General features: G+C 40.0%; 1 protein-coding gene across 4 annotated transcripts in view; it reads right to left on the bottom strand.

Annotated features, from left to right (window-relative positions):
* Positions 1-15634, bottom strand: part of pard3ba (par-3 family cell polarity regulator beta a) — a 161166-nt gene that overhangs the window by 133546 nt on the left and 11986 nt on the right. The window lies entirely within an intron of this gene.

The following is a 15634-nucleotide window of genomic DNA, read 5'->3' as shown; positions in this document are numbered from 1 at the left end:
TCCAGTCTAAACATACTGCGATCTGCCTCTAAAATGACTCCAATGTGTATTTGGTTTAGTGTATACAGTTCCAATAATAATGGACACCTTACAATAAATGGTAAATGGCTGTAAAAGTCAATGGCAAAACTAATAACAAACAGTACAAACAAAGATATACTTACTTCCACTCAAGCATGTATCACAAACTAATCCATGTTCAAGGGCACATACTGTATACTCAAGCAACACAAACACATACACACACACACACACACACACACACACACGTTTCTAGGGCACCATAGGGGCCATCAGAGGAATGTTTGGCCTGCGTTATTTAAACAAGTAGAAAATTGGTTGCATTACCGGTGAGAGCAGGGCTAATCCTGCTTCTATTCCAGCCTGAATCTATACAGCACACTACCAGATGTGGGGGATTACCTCTCAGGAACACACACACCTGGCTCTGGGCCTGCATACACACACATACATAGTCACATGGGCAGTGTGTAAGATTACAGACACAAAGGCTGGTGAAGAGACACATACACTGCCTCCCACTCGTGAACTGAAGCACACAAACCAATGCACAATCCAACTTGTCAAGCCTGTGGTAAGGGACTCTCTCAAAATAATGAATCATATACAGAGACATCGTTACATGAACATCTAAATGTTTCTTTCTTTCTGTTTGAAGAGATGCCAGTAGTTCCAAATAGCAGCTAGTGCTTCCACATTGAACATAACGTCCCTTTGATGCTTCTGACAGACTGATCTAAACACTAAACACACCAAAGTAAATTCCTCTGTGTGTTGGTGCAGCGGTCTAAGCATTTGCATTCATGCAAATTTAGCAAACGATGACCCAGATCTCGCACTACTTCCACAAAGTAAGAAGAGCACACTGGAAGAATTGTTGGCAGAAAAATTTAAACTGCTGTCCAATGTTATAGAGGAGTTAACTCAACTCTGTCATTTCTGAGGCTGTAGTTTATAGTGGTATACTGGATGCAACATTAATTTATTTTTATTCAACCTTTATTTAGCCAGGTGGGTCTCATTGAGATTAAAATCTCTTTTGCAAGAGAGACCTGGCCAAGATGTAGAATAAAGAACATAAAGGACAAGTTTTACAGCAAGTATACATACATAAATAACACACTTATTTCACATAGAAAAACACATTACATACTCTGACAACAGATCCACACTGATAATCCTGTCTCCACAGATACAAGTACAAAAATAATAAAATAATGGATAAGGGAAATCATCTAGGAAAAGCTCCCACAAAAGCCCAGAACTTTACATCTGTGTCAAAACAAAACTTCTTTAAGATCAACTTTATTCACCTTTCCCACCATTCACACAGAATGGCACAAGCATATGTTTGTTTGCTGTTGAGCCAAAATCCAAACAATTCTACAATTTATTATTTTTCTGCTGTATTTTAACATCGGCGTCTTTTCAAGTGCAAATCACCAAACACATTATTATCAGATTGTGAGCTCACAAGTGTGTCTCTCTGTCTTTGATCAATGTATTTTTCACCTTCACTTGCTGGCCGCTGTGTTTTGTCTCCCGTCAGATTAAAGGTGAGCAGATATATTTCAAATGTAATATAGGCTATATCCTCATACACAATCAGATACCACCACTTTATCATCCATTCAGAACAGGTTACCCCCAGGATTCTCAAAGTTAAATTCAAGACTTTTTAAGACCTTTTTAATACCCCCTAGTAGGGCTGGATGATATGGCCAAAAACGTTATCACGATAAAAAGTTGAATCTCTTTTGATATCGATAATTATCACGATAAGTATCAAATCTTTACTTCTTTTGGAGTTTAAAAGGCTGATTTTTGCTACTGAGGGAAAGTTGAAGAAACCTGATGGTTAATTGTGATTTAAACTCAGCTTTATGGTCGACACTTGATGCCAAACAGTGAATCACTTCACAAATCTGAGGTAGAACATTCAAAACAATTATGATAAAATCTTTTTCAACACATATGCATGACTAAAATTAAGCTTTTTTTCCAGTCCTTTTTCCTCAACAAAATACCATATTAATAAAAAATTAAGTCCTAATTTGTGTATGATTCAAGTGAATAAAATCAAACATTTATTGAATATTTATTGAACATTTGTTATATTGTTATTGAAAAAAATTATATTGTGATAATTATTGTTATTGTTTTATTGTCCAGCCCTACCGCCTAGGATGAAATTTAATGCCAACTTCACTGCCGTATAATGGAAAATCTGAATTTAATAAAACATTTTATTATAATACATTCAAATTTAATACACTATAGCTTTTTGGGGTGTGTTTCTACTCTGATAACATAAAATTAATCAGACTTTAAAATTAAAGGACGTCACTTTGTGTTGAAAAGTGGTGGGGACATAGGGGTTCAGATTAGGGGTGTGACGATACACTTAGCTCACATGCACGATTCACAATATTGGGTTCACGAGAACAAGACAAGAAAATATTTTAACACTATTTTGATGAATTATTCAATGCAGATATAAGTGGAGTGTCTCGTGTCCTACCTCAGAAAACTTTGCACGTTAAACACTTAATTTCCTGCATTCTAGAGACCTTGGCCAGATCTGTGCCTTGCCACAATTCTGTCTCTGAGCTCTTCAGGCAGTTCCTTTGACCTCATGATTCTCATTTGCTCTGACATGCACTGTGAGCTGTAAGGTCTTATATAGACAGGTGTGTGGCTTTCCTAATCAAGTCCAATCAGTATAATCAAACACAGCTGGACTCAAATGAAGGTGTAGAACCATCTCAAGGATGATCAGAAGAAATAGACAGCACCTGAGTTAAATAGGAGTGTCACGGCAAAGGGTCTGAATACTTATGACCATGTGATATTTCAGTTTTTCTTTTTTAATAAATTTGCAAAAATTTCTACATTTCTGTTTTTTTTCTGTCAAGATGGGGTGCTGAGTGTACATTACTGAGAAATAAAATGAACTGTTTTGATTTTTGGAAAATGGCTGCAATGAAACAAAGAGTGAAAAATTTAAAGGGGTCTGAATACTTTCCGTACCCACTGTATTTAATCCTACAAAAGAAAAAATGTAAGACCTTTGTAAAAGAAATTTAATACTTTGAAAATGAAAAACTTTTAAGGCCTTATTTTTAGAATTTGAAATTTAAGACGTTTTTTTTGAATACGTTAAAGACCCCGCGGGTACCCTGTAAGAAAATGGAAATCAGGTAAATGATGAATGAATGATGAACATATATTTATTGTGTTAATGCCGGAGTAGGCATTTTATGTCAGCAAGCATTTTTTGTATCGTATTTTTGGCAAATGTAGCATAATTTGTTGAAATTATCTTCACATCCCAACAGCAATCAATAAATCAAATGTTCTGACAAAATCCGATATCTGTTGCAGGACTGTAATGAGCACGTCCAATCATTTTATTTGGTCTAAATGAAATGATTGGCTGGCCTACCTGCATGCAGAGTTCATGCAGGTAGGCCAGCCAAACATTTCATGGGCTTTGGGGGAGTGGCCTTGGAGGGATGTTTGAAGGGAGGGGGTTGGATATTTTTCATTTAGAAACTTTCAAATAGCTGTCTCTTGCTAGTTTCCCCAGCATCACTTACCCCAGCTTTAACTTACTGATATTATCATTGTCTTCCAGTTACTTTTCAAAGCAAAAGGGCAACTTACAATCCAGATGTTTGGCAAAATATTTCGTAGATAAAGGGATTCCCATTTAATCTGGAAAAACATTTGAAATGTAGTGAAAATCCAGTCAGTTGTAAGTGGCTTAATGAGACATGCAGACCTCTATTCACAAACCAGCGTGACATTCAACAGGTGAAGCCTTAACAATGAAACTATACAAACTTCTGATATTCTGAGAATCAAACAATTCTATGTAAATGTCGGTGTTTTTTCCGCCAGGAAAAAAAATGCTATATATTCTAAGGAAAATATCAACCCCACCTACAGCCACAGATGACCCCACGCACACACATAAACAAAAATGATAGGCACAGGTTTTGGATTAAAAAAAGCAAAACCAAAAAAAAGGTTCAACCACCATTATTAGCTGCTTATAGTTCAAGCACACTGCCAAAAAAAGTTAAAAGGTTCTTTATGGCACAAAAAAAAGAGTTATGATTTTCTCTCTCTCGTTCTGCGAGTCCACACACTCACATCTGTCGCATCAGCCACAGTGATGGAGCATATGTGCGGCCAATGATAGTGTACATACACACACACACACACACACACACACACACCAGCTGAGGTATTGCAGTGTCGAGTATGCACGGTGACAAGTCACATTATTATTTATGCGCACTCATAAAGGGAAAGGGTAAACTCTTCATAAATCACAAATGCCCGAGAGGCCGAGAGAGAGAAAGAGGGAGGAGGAGGAGGGATGAGGGGAAAAGAGGGAGCGAAGGAACGAGGGAAGTGGGTGACAGGGGAGCTCCAGGCCTCATATTTCTCAGGCCGGCAACACAAATATCAACCCGGCTCGTTCATCATTCCCGCAGTGCAAACACATCGGTGGTGGTTACACTGGTCCTGTTCCGCATCTGTGGACATGAGACACCGACTCTCACACACAACCCCCCCCCCCCCCAACACACACACACATTCACTCATAAACATGAACATGAACGTGTACTCCCATGGCACACAGAAAGACATAACCTCTTTCTCATAAATGTGCATAAGCACGCACAAGCACACAGACGTTCCCGCGTACACACTAATGCAGAACGAAATCACACACGTGTTCCAGCTCTCCTTCCCAAAAGTCAGAGCCAGAGCCTAATAATCAGCTTTCTTTTCCCCGTGGCCGTTGCAGGGCCAGCTGCTACCTCCAACCTCTCCACCTCCTCCCCCCTCCTCCTCCCTTCCTTCTCCCTCCTCCCTCCCGGGATCTGACAGAGAAATAGAAGGAGTGATTAACTCAGAGCTGTGAGGCTGGTGCCTTCTCACCTGTGGCTCTCTCCTCCACAGGCTGTCCCTCCCTCCTCCTCCTCCTCCTCTTCTCTCCATCTGCCCTCCCTTGACGTTAGACTTTCATACCATACGTCACCTCTTACTTTCTGCCTGTCGCCTTCTTCTTTGTACGGACAGAGCTTTGAAGTGATGTTAAGGATGGTTTAAAGGGAAAAGTTGTATTTTTCATTTTCATTATTCATTAAATTATTAATAATTTACTGGTTTTCCTCACATGTCCTAAAAGTGCTATTCCTCCCAGGATTGTTGATCGATTATTTCAGTTCAGATTACATCTTTAGGGGTAAACATTCTGGTTTCCACCACAGTTGAGCTTGCTGATATATACATGAACTATACATTACTGACATTCAGTGCGCTTGCGGTTGGCATGGAGAGCATCACTCACAACCTGAAGCTGTTTGAGAGAAAAAAAACAAAACACTCACCTATAGATTTTTCTTGCACCCATCAACATATGTGTTCCTAACAACGTGCCTTATTAAATAGTTATTGACTCGACTTCAAAGTCTGGAGGGGAAAAGTAGGATTTGTGCTGCATTACATGCCTCACAAGCACAACGCATCACAAGATACACAATGTGTATAGTAGAACAACTGTGCATGTTTAATCTTATAGAGCAATTTAATGAAGGACACTCAGCCCATTACAGCAAGTATCAGCTTCTAATTTATCATCAATGCAAAATTGATACTTATTTAGAGCTGAAGTAATTAGTTGATTAATCCATTCGAAAATGAATCAACAATTTTCCTTTCTTTTGTTCTTTAGTAGCCATTTTATCATAAGGTATCATAATAGTAGTAATTAATTACAGAAACATGTCCTGGGCCTGGCTTAAACTTTTTAAGTCTTGTGCTTTTACTGACAACAAAGGTAAAATCAATGTTTAGGCATGAACCTAACCTTATGATTTTATTTACTGAACCATTAATCAATCTTTTACTAAAGCTGCTTTTTTGGTACTTACTGCCTTTAACCGTTTACTTGTTACTGTTTTTTAGTAATGAATCACTTTGCTCTCCAAGAGTAGATTGCAGATTCATTTTTTAAATCCAAACAATTTATGTGAGTGAAACAAAATCACTCCTCCTTCCCACATGTCCCTCCCATGTCAGATGTAGGCTTGGCTAATGATTCGAGTGGCCTATTCAGACACATTACCGTCCACAGAGCTCCATTCATTAGGCCAATCAGTTAGGTGATGAGGATGAGAGGCAGGAAAAATGAATAATAACAATAATAATGTGCGTGTGTGCGTGTGTGCGTGCAAAACAATGGACACAGATGTGGTTTCGGCTGTGTAATTGAACCAGAAATCATTAAATACTTACTTACCTAAATGAGTTGGATTCAGTATTACAAGCACTTATTCTCTAGCCGCTGTGACAGTACACACTGTTACACACGTACGTCCGCGGGAATGACTTTCTGCTGATTTGAGTTATTAGCAGTTAGAGTGAGCGGAGACTCAGCGAGCAGAGGGGACAACACACCACGCTTTCACACAACCTCAGACAACACACACACACACGTTTGGGGCAATGTCATCCCGGAAAACAGATGGCATGAGGCTGGTTAGGTCAGAGAGTAGATTTGCTATAAACAAGTTGATCTATAATTGATCATTAGCTGGGTGTGATTAGCTCCAGTGCAGGCTGCCAAAAATCACTGCTAACTAATAAAAGCTAATACTGACAAACACAACACAAGCTTCAGCTTAACAATAATATAAATGCGACTGAAACTGAATTTGACTGTTCTGTTCTAACTAAAATTCATATTTCATGTCACATTCTTTTTGGTTTTGGAGTGTACAGTTGCAGCTCTGAATTACACACAGAATTTGAAACAGACCATGACACAGACGGCCTCGTGCCTCATCCCCACACTGATAATTTGCACGTGTCACAAAAGTGAGTCCACAAAGCGTAGTGCCCCCCACTGGCCTCGGCATGCACCCCCTCCCCAGGTTCCTGCTGCCAGACCACAGCAGGTGCAGGCAGGTCAGGTCACACCCTGACCATCTCACTCCATTAGGAGCTAATGGGGGGTGTGATGGCGACACAGAGGGCAACACAGAGTCTGTGTGATTAACAGGAGAGGCACCAAAGGATAAGATCTGAGGGTGTGATGACCTAGCGTAGTCTCTGTAAGTCACACACACCTACGCAAAGAATACAGAAACAGGCCTTATCCTAACCGAATCCCAGCCTTTTGCTTCAGTGAACTGACAGATCACTTTGGAGAGGTGCCATCAGTCAAAGTCAAAAGGTAGAGCAATGGATCATCTCAAGGAATTAAAATTCCAAAGTGCAACTTTATGAGAAAACCCAACGTGCATGCGGTTAAATGAAAAGCAGACGGGCACAGCAAGAATTCTTACTCCTTAAGCCTTCCTTGAGTTCTCTCATCATAATTACAATCAAACGGGGTTCGGTGAATGTGTGTTGTAGGGGGTATTGTTAATTGAGTATAATCAGATGAAGAGCTGCCGCGGTGCTCAGATTGGGGGGTCGAATCAAGGTCGAGGCTGATGAGATATGATCAAATCAGCTCAAGTGACCGGATCCCGCCAGGCAAAACATTCAACCGCTCCGGTGTGATCGGATCTGATCTGCAGGCAACAGTCTGACACAGAGATAATCTAACTTTATTCAATATACTGTATGTATACTGGAGATTTTAATATTTTAAAAAAGGTATCACCAAAACCAATACTCTTAAATTGATACAGATACCAACAGAGTACTTCATTTGATACCTTGTATAAAATGCCACCTGTTGAAGCCATGGTAGTTGATTGGTGGTGGGTTGTTGTTGTTGTTTAAAATAACTGTTACATAAAAAGAATTGGGAAATTGTATCAGATCCCTCCTCATCCTAATTAGGTCATCCTCACTAGTAGTATTAGCCTATAAGGGGAGTTTTTTATATTTGAATGAGAGAGGAGTGAAATAGTTTAGTGACCAAATAAGTTTTTGGAAATGAATTTAGGGTATTTTTTTGATGCGTTAGTTGAGCGTAAACAACATTTTGTTAACTTTCAATCAATAAAATGAATTGAAAGATTTTCGCGAGTGCTTTCTCCCTTTATTGATGAGTCGCAAATCTCCTCCAAAGACGACATTCACAAGTATAAAACGAGGAAAGCCAAGCTGGTGGTGATAAACTTGCAATAGTGACAAACATGCCTGAAGGTGAGCAGCTGTTAAAATCATGCATGGACTCGGCGCGTCCAGGCCTTTTTTTAAAAAATTTTATACAGTTTATGGTGCAGGCACATAAGGGAAAAAAGGCGTGCTCTTCTCTTCCTTTTGGTGTGTTTGGCTGCAAGCTAAACCATACCAATCCTAATTTATGCCACTATCTGGTTACAAAAAAGTAGGCCTAGGTATCGATTGAAATACTGGTTTGACTGGAGACGTATCGCTTCTACTCGATACTGGGCTGTTTCGGTCAATCCCATAAAAGGTATCGAGCAGCAGCGATACAAATAATCAAGTTCAAGAGAACACAATAAATACAAGGTGCGGATAAAGCAACACAAATACCTCTTCCTTCCATCCAACTCAATAGCTCTACAACAAATTTTATCTTAATGAAGCTTTATAATATTTATGAAAAATATAGACAACAGATTATCAGGCAACTCCAGTTAAAGCATTGACAAATAATCCATCCTTCCATTATCTCGACCTGCCTATGAAAGTCATTGTTTTGCAAGTCAGGGCTATAAAGCCCAAGCCAAGTCCTAAAGTCTGAAAATTCATGTTTCAAGTCCAAACCAAGTCATTATGTCAGAGGGCAGCATAACAAACAAAGTGGGAAACTCAAGCTCATTATTTTGGTCTGAACAACCTTCATCAGGTATCAAGTCAAGCCGAAAGTCATCACATTCATGCAACTCAAATCCACATCTAGTACAGTTTGTTCTGTAATCATGAAAAATTGAATTGGAAATATTAGACACCAGTCTTGCAAAATGGACAAACATTCAGAAATAATGAGAACACCGGAGCCAAGGCCGAACAACTGAACCTGAAAATTCCCTTTTTCCATTATGCAATGTAGTTTTAGACAATCAAATCTAGATTGCACCACATGTCTGGAGCCTCAAGGCTTCAACAGCAATGGCAAACCTTAGGAAACAAATGTTCTTTTTGGGGAAAAAGGCAAGAATTAAATCAATTAACAGAAGACAGAAGGAGCATAACAACGAACAGCCGTTCAATCGGACAACGGTGAACTACAGCGGATTACACCAGGCATGTTCAGAAATCCATGCAAGATTTGTACTTAATATTCAACACTTACCTTCACTGGTAAGGATGTATGGATCAAGATTAGAATGTTAAAAAGGTTATGATTAGGCTGGCAGGTGTTGGACATATGAGAGATATCTCAGTCTTTTACAATTTGAACCCTCTCGGCCTCTCAGGTTATCAGGTACAGGGCTACTAACTGTTCCCAGAGTGTAAACTAAACATGGAGAGGCACCACAGAGCTGGAACAAATGTAGAGGATATAAAGCTGCTTGCATGCTGCCCCAACAAACTGTTGGATCAGTGTGCGCTGTCAGTCGGATGGAGTCTAGAGTTTGACATGTCTAGTCGGGTTGGGTGGAGTCGTGGAAAGTTGGACCAATGTGCGCCGTTTTTCAACAAACTGCAACATTCTTAGAGTGTTCCAATGACAACTAAGCCTACATTCACATGCAGAACGTCAGCGCGCACGACTTTCTTTGATGTCAATATAGGTTAGCAAGGTATCAATTACTCGCTCCTCTCTCTCTCTCTCTCATTGACAACGGACCCGTCTGATCAGCCTCTCCTCTTCGTGCACAGTCTGAATCAGAACATGCAGGTGCGCACGCAGCACTGTAACGCCCAGCATCTATACATCTACAGTCATAACGTGCAAATAAGCATCACTTTATGTCCATGGTAATAGCAAAGGCTATGTCTCTGTAAAACGTTAATGTTTCTTGTGATAGAATAATCACAGTTGAAGTGTTTTCAGTTTATCAGGCCTGACGTAACGTTATTAGAAGTAATAAAATCTGCCTATTGTTGCAGATTAAATTTGTGTTTGGTAGGCCTATGTTTAATATCCTTCTTTATATTTGGACTGTAGTCTTTAATTAACATGTTTCACGGCTGGGTTAGGCTGTAAATAAAATAAAAGGAAGTGTCTCTCTTGCAATTATCCTTATGACTATAATTTTGTTTGCTCTGTACCAACCAATCCACCTTTTAACCAGTTGAAATATGTAGTTTGTAGTGTTGTACTTGCCAAAAAGACAGAGTATAGTTCAATCAGTCCTTATTACCAGTTGCAATACATTTAAATGGCCAATACAGCCCATATAGCCAATGCAGTTTTGCACTTGCCAAATAACTGATTCCACCTCCTACCTTTTGACTAAAAGGTTCTCAAAATGAATTGATTGTTAGTTGGGAACCGTTTGGGCAGTGTGCAAGCAGCTTTAGACTTGCACCACCTTTAAAACCAGGTAAAAACTTTAATGTTCTGCACTGCCTTTGACTGAACCTTAAAACACTCATCACGAACCAACTTCTTTGTTCTTAACTTTATTTCATTTAAAATGTTTTCTATTCTTCTGATTAGCTTTTTAGTGTTTTATGCCGTTTCCCTCTCTCTTTCTTGTTTTTAATGCATTATGTCAATCACGTTGAATCACCTTTGTGTATGAATGTGCCGTACAAATAAAACTTTCCTTTACATTTTTTAATCAGCGCGCTTGAACCTCATGCTCCCGCTCATCACTGGCCATTCAGACAGCGTGCAGAGTTATGCGACTATTCAGATGCCAATCAAACGCGGCTCGGCGCAGCGGTGAATGAGGGGAATGGAGGTGAGGGAGCGAGATGTCACAGAGCGTCAAAGGCTAATCAGCACATCTGTGCCTCGCAATCACGTCCCCATTCACTAAACTTTTTCTCCAGAGGGTTAGCACGTTTTAAGTAATGCTTTATTGTCACCTGTCAGAGGGGCTGACATCTGACATGTAATAAATGACTTCAGGCAAATCAACCAACATAACATAGAAGAGGCTTTTCCTGGAACTCGTGGAAAAAAAACTCTACAGCAGCATCATTTTATTTCATTGTGAGTTTTGGGATCTGAAGCTCAACACTGACAGTTATGTTAAGATTCAGTGCTTCCCACCAAAATGCATTGTGTGAGGACTAACAAACATGTTGAATGCATTTCCTTCTTTAAAAACCCATTTGCAAAGTCCATTTATATCAATATTTAGAAAACATGATTGTTTACATCAACTAATACTAGTTTGACAATTTCAGTATCATTGCCTTGTATATATACTGTACATACACACTGAGATGTTAAAAATGTCAAATTAAATCAGAATGATTCTGGCGAAAGAAAACTGTAACATGTTCCATTAAATACATATCATGTTCACAATTCTTTACAGTTATAATCCTTCCAATAGTCATTCAATGTAATGTTTTAATAATTTTTTTTTGGTAATGGCAAAATCACCATTCCTATGCTGGATTCAGCTGTGTGCATGTAATAGCGCATTTTTACCTCATTTAAAAAACAGCCTCACCGTTTACTTTCAGATCAACCAGGAGCACTTTGTCATGTTTTTTTGAACTTTCCAAGTTACTTAACTGGTTTAATTAATATCAGATGTATGTAGTATGAGAAGTATAAAACTACATTTTAAGCTATGCTAATTTGTAGAAATCAGATAGATTTAATAGAGTAGAAACTGTACATACATACATACATACATACATACATACATACATACATAAAAGTGCATGTAAAAAAAATCCAACACTTTTATGCATATCTGTTTTTTGCAAAATGAAGTAAGTAAAGGTTTCTTTGCATGGTGTCCATTAACACAGGTCCTTATTCAAAGAGGTATCATTTTCATTTTCAAGTGCTCATGACCACAGACCTACTTTAAATATCACAAAATAACACATAACCCATTTCCATCTGAGCAATTCATTTTTCTAGCACTGCGTCCTCCACTGTGACATGCAAGCAGAAAAGATGAATGATGGGAGATGGCCTCGTAATCAAGCACTGACATTTCAGAGGGAGATCAGCTGGGATATGCACCCTTACCATTTACATTCCAGCAACCAGAGACTTGCACATGAGGTTTATGGCCGCGATTAAAAGTGATTAAAAAAATAGGCTAATTAAAGAGAGATGGAGGAAATCATTCCAGTTTTTTTTCCATTAAATATCCCATGAAATTAGATTTCTCGTTTGGCTGCATGGGATGGAAGGTTGAGCTTTTTATGTGTCCCCCCCCCCCTTCCAAAACAAGGTCCGTGCGGAGTAATGTATATGTGTGTCTGTGCACAGGGAATGAGGAGTGACAGTCCACTTATGAGGAGACGTTATGCTCACTGAGTTTAATTCCAATTCTGGAGTAGATCGGCGTGACAAGAGGGGACACTCACACATGTTGCACATTCAAATTTCAGCCGCATGTGAGACGAACAATGAGAGGGCCTTGTAATCAAGCATTTTGTTGTTTCACTCATGTCACACTAAGCAGCATTCTGAACACAACAAAATCTCTCAAATGAATACAGGAAACAGCAGCCGTCATGTATATGGAGTATATATACAGTATATATGGGAGGTCTCACCAATTGAAACCAGGTGTATGGCTTGTATGTCAATGGAATGCTGGTATTGGACAGACTGCCCGCTGACAGCTCCTGTGTACCGTCGTGACGTATGGGAGTAATGGTCACGGCTAATGCAGAATCCCAAATGACGGGAGAGAATGACATTTCTGGTAGCGGTAAATGGGCGAACGTGTAGAGGTAAAGCTCTACATCTGTTAGTAATAGCTTTTGAAAAGACGGAGAGGGAAGGGATGGAGAAGCGAGGGCGAGATGATGAAATAAAGAGGAAAGGAAAGGAAGGTAAAGGCATAACAGCACACGGAAATGTCTGTTTTTGGCAGAATGAACACCTGATATATCAAGATACTTCATCACATTGATGCAAAAATCCTGAAAATCCAATATTAATAAAAATCTGATATCAGGCATTCTCCTTAGTCTCATGATATATCTCATCATACCGCCCAAACATGCAGCCACATCCGAGTCCACAATTTGTGTGAGTGAGTAAGTATGTGACTGGAGAAAAAAAGATGATTGATGGAGGATAAAGAGGGTAAAGCAGGTTAGCTAGACTCCCAACTACAGTGATTTGACCAAAACAGCATGACATAAGAAGAGATGGAAAAGCTCTTATGTCTGCCCACTTCTCTTCACCATTAACAAAGTAGTGGGGTTTCTGACAGGTCAATGACTCCAACCGCCATGCGTCCAACTGTCATCTGAAAGCTGCAGGGCACACACACAACCACAGTAAATGGTCAAGGAAGAGGAGAGCTTCATAGAGTATGACTGACTGACCTGCAGTGCTCTCTTTATATTGTGGTCTTTTGTGTCTTTTGTGAGTGTGTACTGTGTATAAGTGGTCACACCTAAGCGCCCCATGGCCTTCTTCACATTCATCAGATTGATATTAATATTCATGAGGAAGCTGGTGGCCGGTGTCTCGAGATGGGATGCTAATGAATGGAGTGTGTGTGTGTGCCAGTTAGTGTGTATGTGTGTGCACAGCGCTTGTCACAGATGCAGGGGGCAGAACTGTAATCAAATCACAGCCGCCGCCTCATCTCCGCCCTCATCAACCACCAGTGGCGCGCCTTCCGTACACGCCAGTGCTAACATGCTACGCTACACGCCTGCCTGTGGTCTGTGTGTGTGTGCGCGACTGTGTGCACGAGTGTGTGTTGAATAATGGTCGGGGGCTGGCCCAGATAAAGAGGTCTAGAATCACGGCTAAGCTAACCACTAGGCGTACAAATAGCTAACCATTATCTCTCATTAGCATCCGTGGCTAACACAGGGCCCATGCTGTGCGGTGGAGGACCCTCACAATAGGACCACTCCTGTATGATTGATGGTGAAACAGCGTCGGCCACAATAACAGAACAAAAAAGAAAAGCACTAAAGATAGAATCTGTCAGTCGTGTAGAGGTAATAAAAACGTAGACAAACAAAAGGAAGTCAGACTAATCAAGAATGCCAGGCACGGCTCATTAATCTACGAGAGCCGACACTATTTGGGAGCCCGAAGATAAGTCTAATGACTGGCACTTTATGAAGATCACGTGCGCTCGTCCTATTCTGTCTGCTATCTTTTCATCAGCAGCAAAAACAAAAGACTAAAAATGAAAAGTGAGATCAAAGCGGGGAAGGCGTTTGGAGAATTGGGTGAAAGCTGAAAGAGTAAAGAAACAAAAAGGTAAATAGGACAGTTCCTGCATGGTTCAGGTTCCAGTGAACCGTTTGCTCAGCAGAGCCTGTAATCACAGAAAGAACTGCCGCTAGGAAAAAGAGAGCCCACGTCACGGTAAGTTGTTGAAAGAATTTGATCAAATGTTAGAGCGGGATTTGATCTGTGACTCTTCATCATCACTCCAACTCGAGTGCGGGGAGAGAAAACAGGGTTGGAAAATGAGTCATTAAAATCTATGACTCACTCTCTTATGCACAAATAAGATGCAGATCTCATGATTATAATTCCATCACGCTGGAAAATGAAGCCTCTGTTCTCTGTGATTGCAAAAAAAAAATTTTTGAGCCTCTGTTGAAGATTCCCACTAGGTTTACACATCTATTATTTAGTTGTGTCCCCTTTTTCACAAAGAGTATTTTGTCAGACTTGCAGTCCTACATGCACATGACGGCGTGCATAACACACACACACACACACACACTATTGTTCATTCAGCTTAAATACACCAATTGTTATTGTATAGTACAGTGTCGGCTGAATATTCCATTTCCATTTCATTTGGCCTTCTTGCTGACTAAGTGTTGATAATTCATCATTCGTCTGGGCCCGGGCTTATGAATATGGATTTCGGGCAGTTTATTAGCACATCTTAGGAATGCATTATGGGAAATTAGCAAGAGGAATCAAATTTGCACTTTCTAAAAATTGGGCAACTGTCTGTCTGTGTATAAAATGCAGTAACTTCAACTCCCAACTCAATCCTATGACATTGCATCGCGGCTCTTTTGGAGAACTTCCATGTGAACTTCCACATGGCTTATTTGTTTTAAATCTGAAACTGTGTCCTTTCAGCTGTCTTAGTAAAAATAAACATGACAGCTAAATCACACACAACACCGCCACCACTATGACTTCTTCGCTTCTCTGGAGAATGCGAGGAGAGGAGGAGGTTTGAGGAGAGGAGGAAATAATTGCACTTCCTTACCGAGCACATATGCAGCGAATTAAGACGCAAGCAAATCCAATCCGGGTTTCTTTTCTTTGGTCAGAACCAAGGAAGTAAACCTCATTTTGTCACATTTGGTATTTAGCTGGCTTGAACACCAAACAAGCGGTGACAAGCTAACCAAGGTGTGGATTTACAAATACCTTGTTTATTGGACATCCTGTCATCCTGCCAGGCTGGAGACTTCACGAAGGGAGTCAAAATAAATCCGCTACCAGACTCTAAGCGCAGCTAAGAATGACGGATTCTCTGCTGTAATTTACTGTACCTCACACCAGGTA

Source organism: Micropterus salmoides, unplaced genomic scaffold (assembly GCF_014851395.1).
Source record: "Micropterus salmoides isolate LMB-PRFRI ecotype aquatic unplaced genomic scaffold, ASM1485139v1 Ms_hic_scaffold_1, whole genome shotgun sequence".
Taxonomy (NCBI): domain Eukaryota; kingdom Metazoa; phylum Chordata; class Actinopteri; order Centrarchiformes; family Centrarchidae; genus Micropterus; species Micropterus salmoides.
The sequence above is the reverse complement of the archived record's forward strand: the minus strand, read 5'-3'. Positions and strand labels throughout refer to the sequence as shown.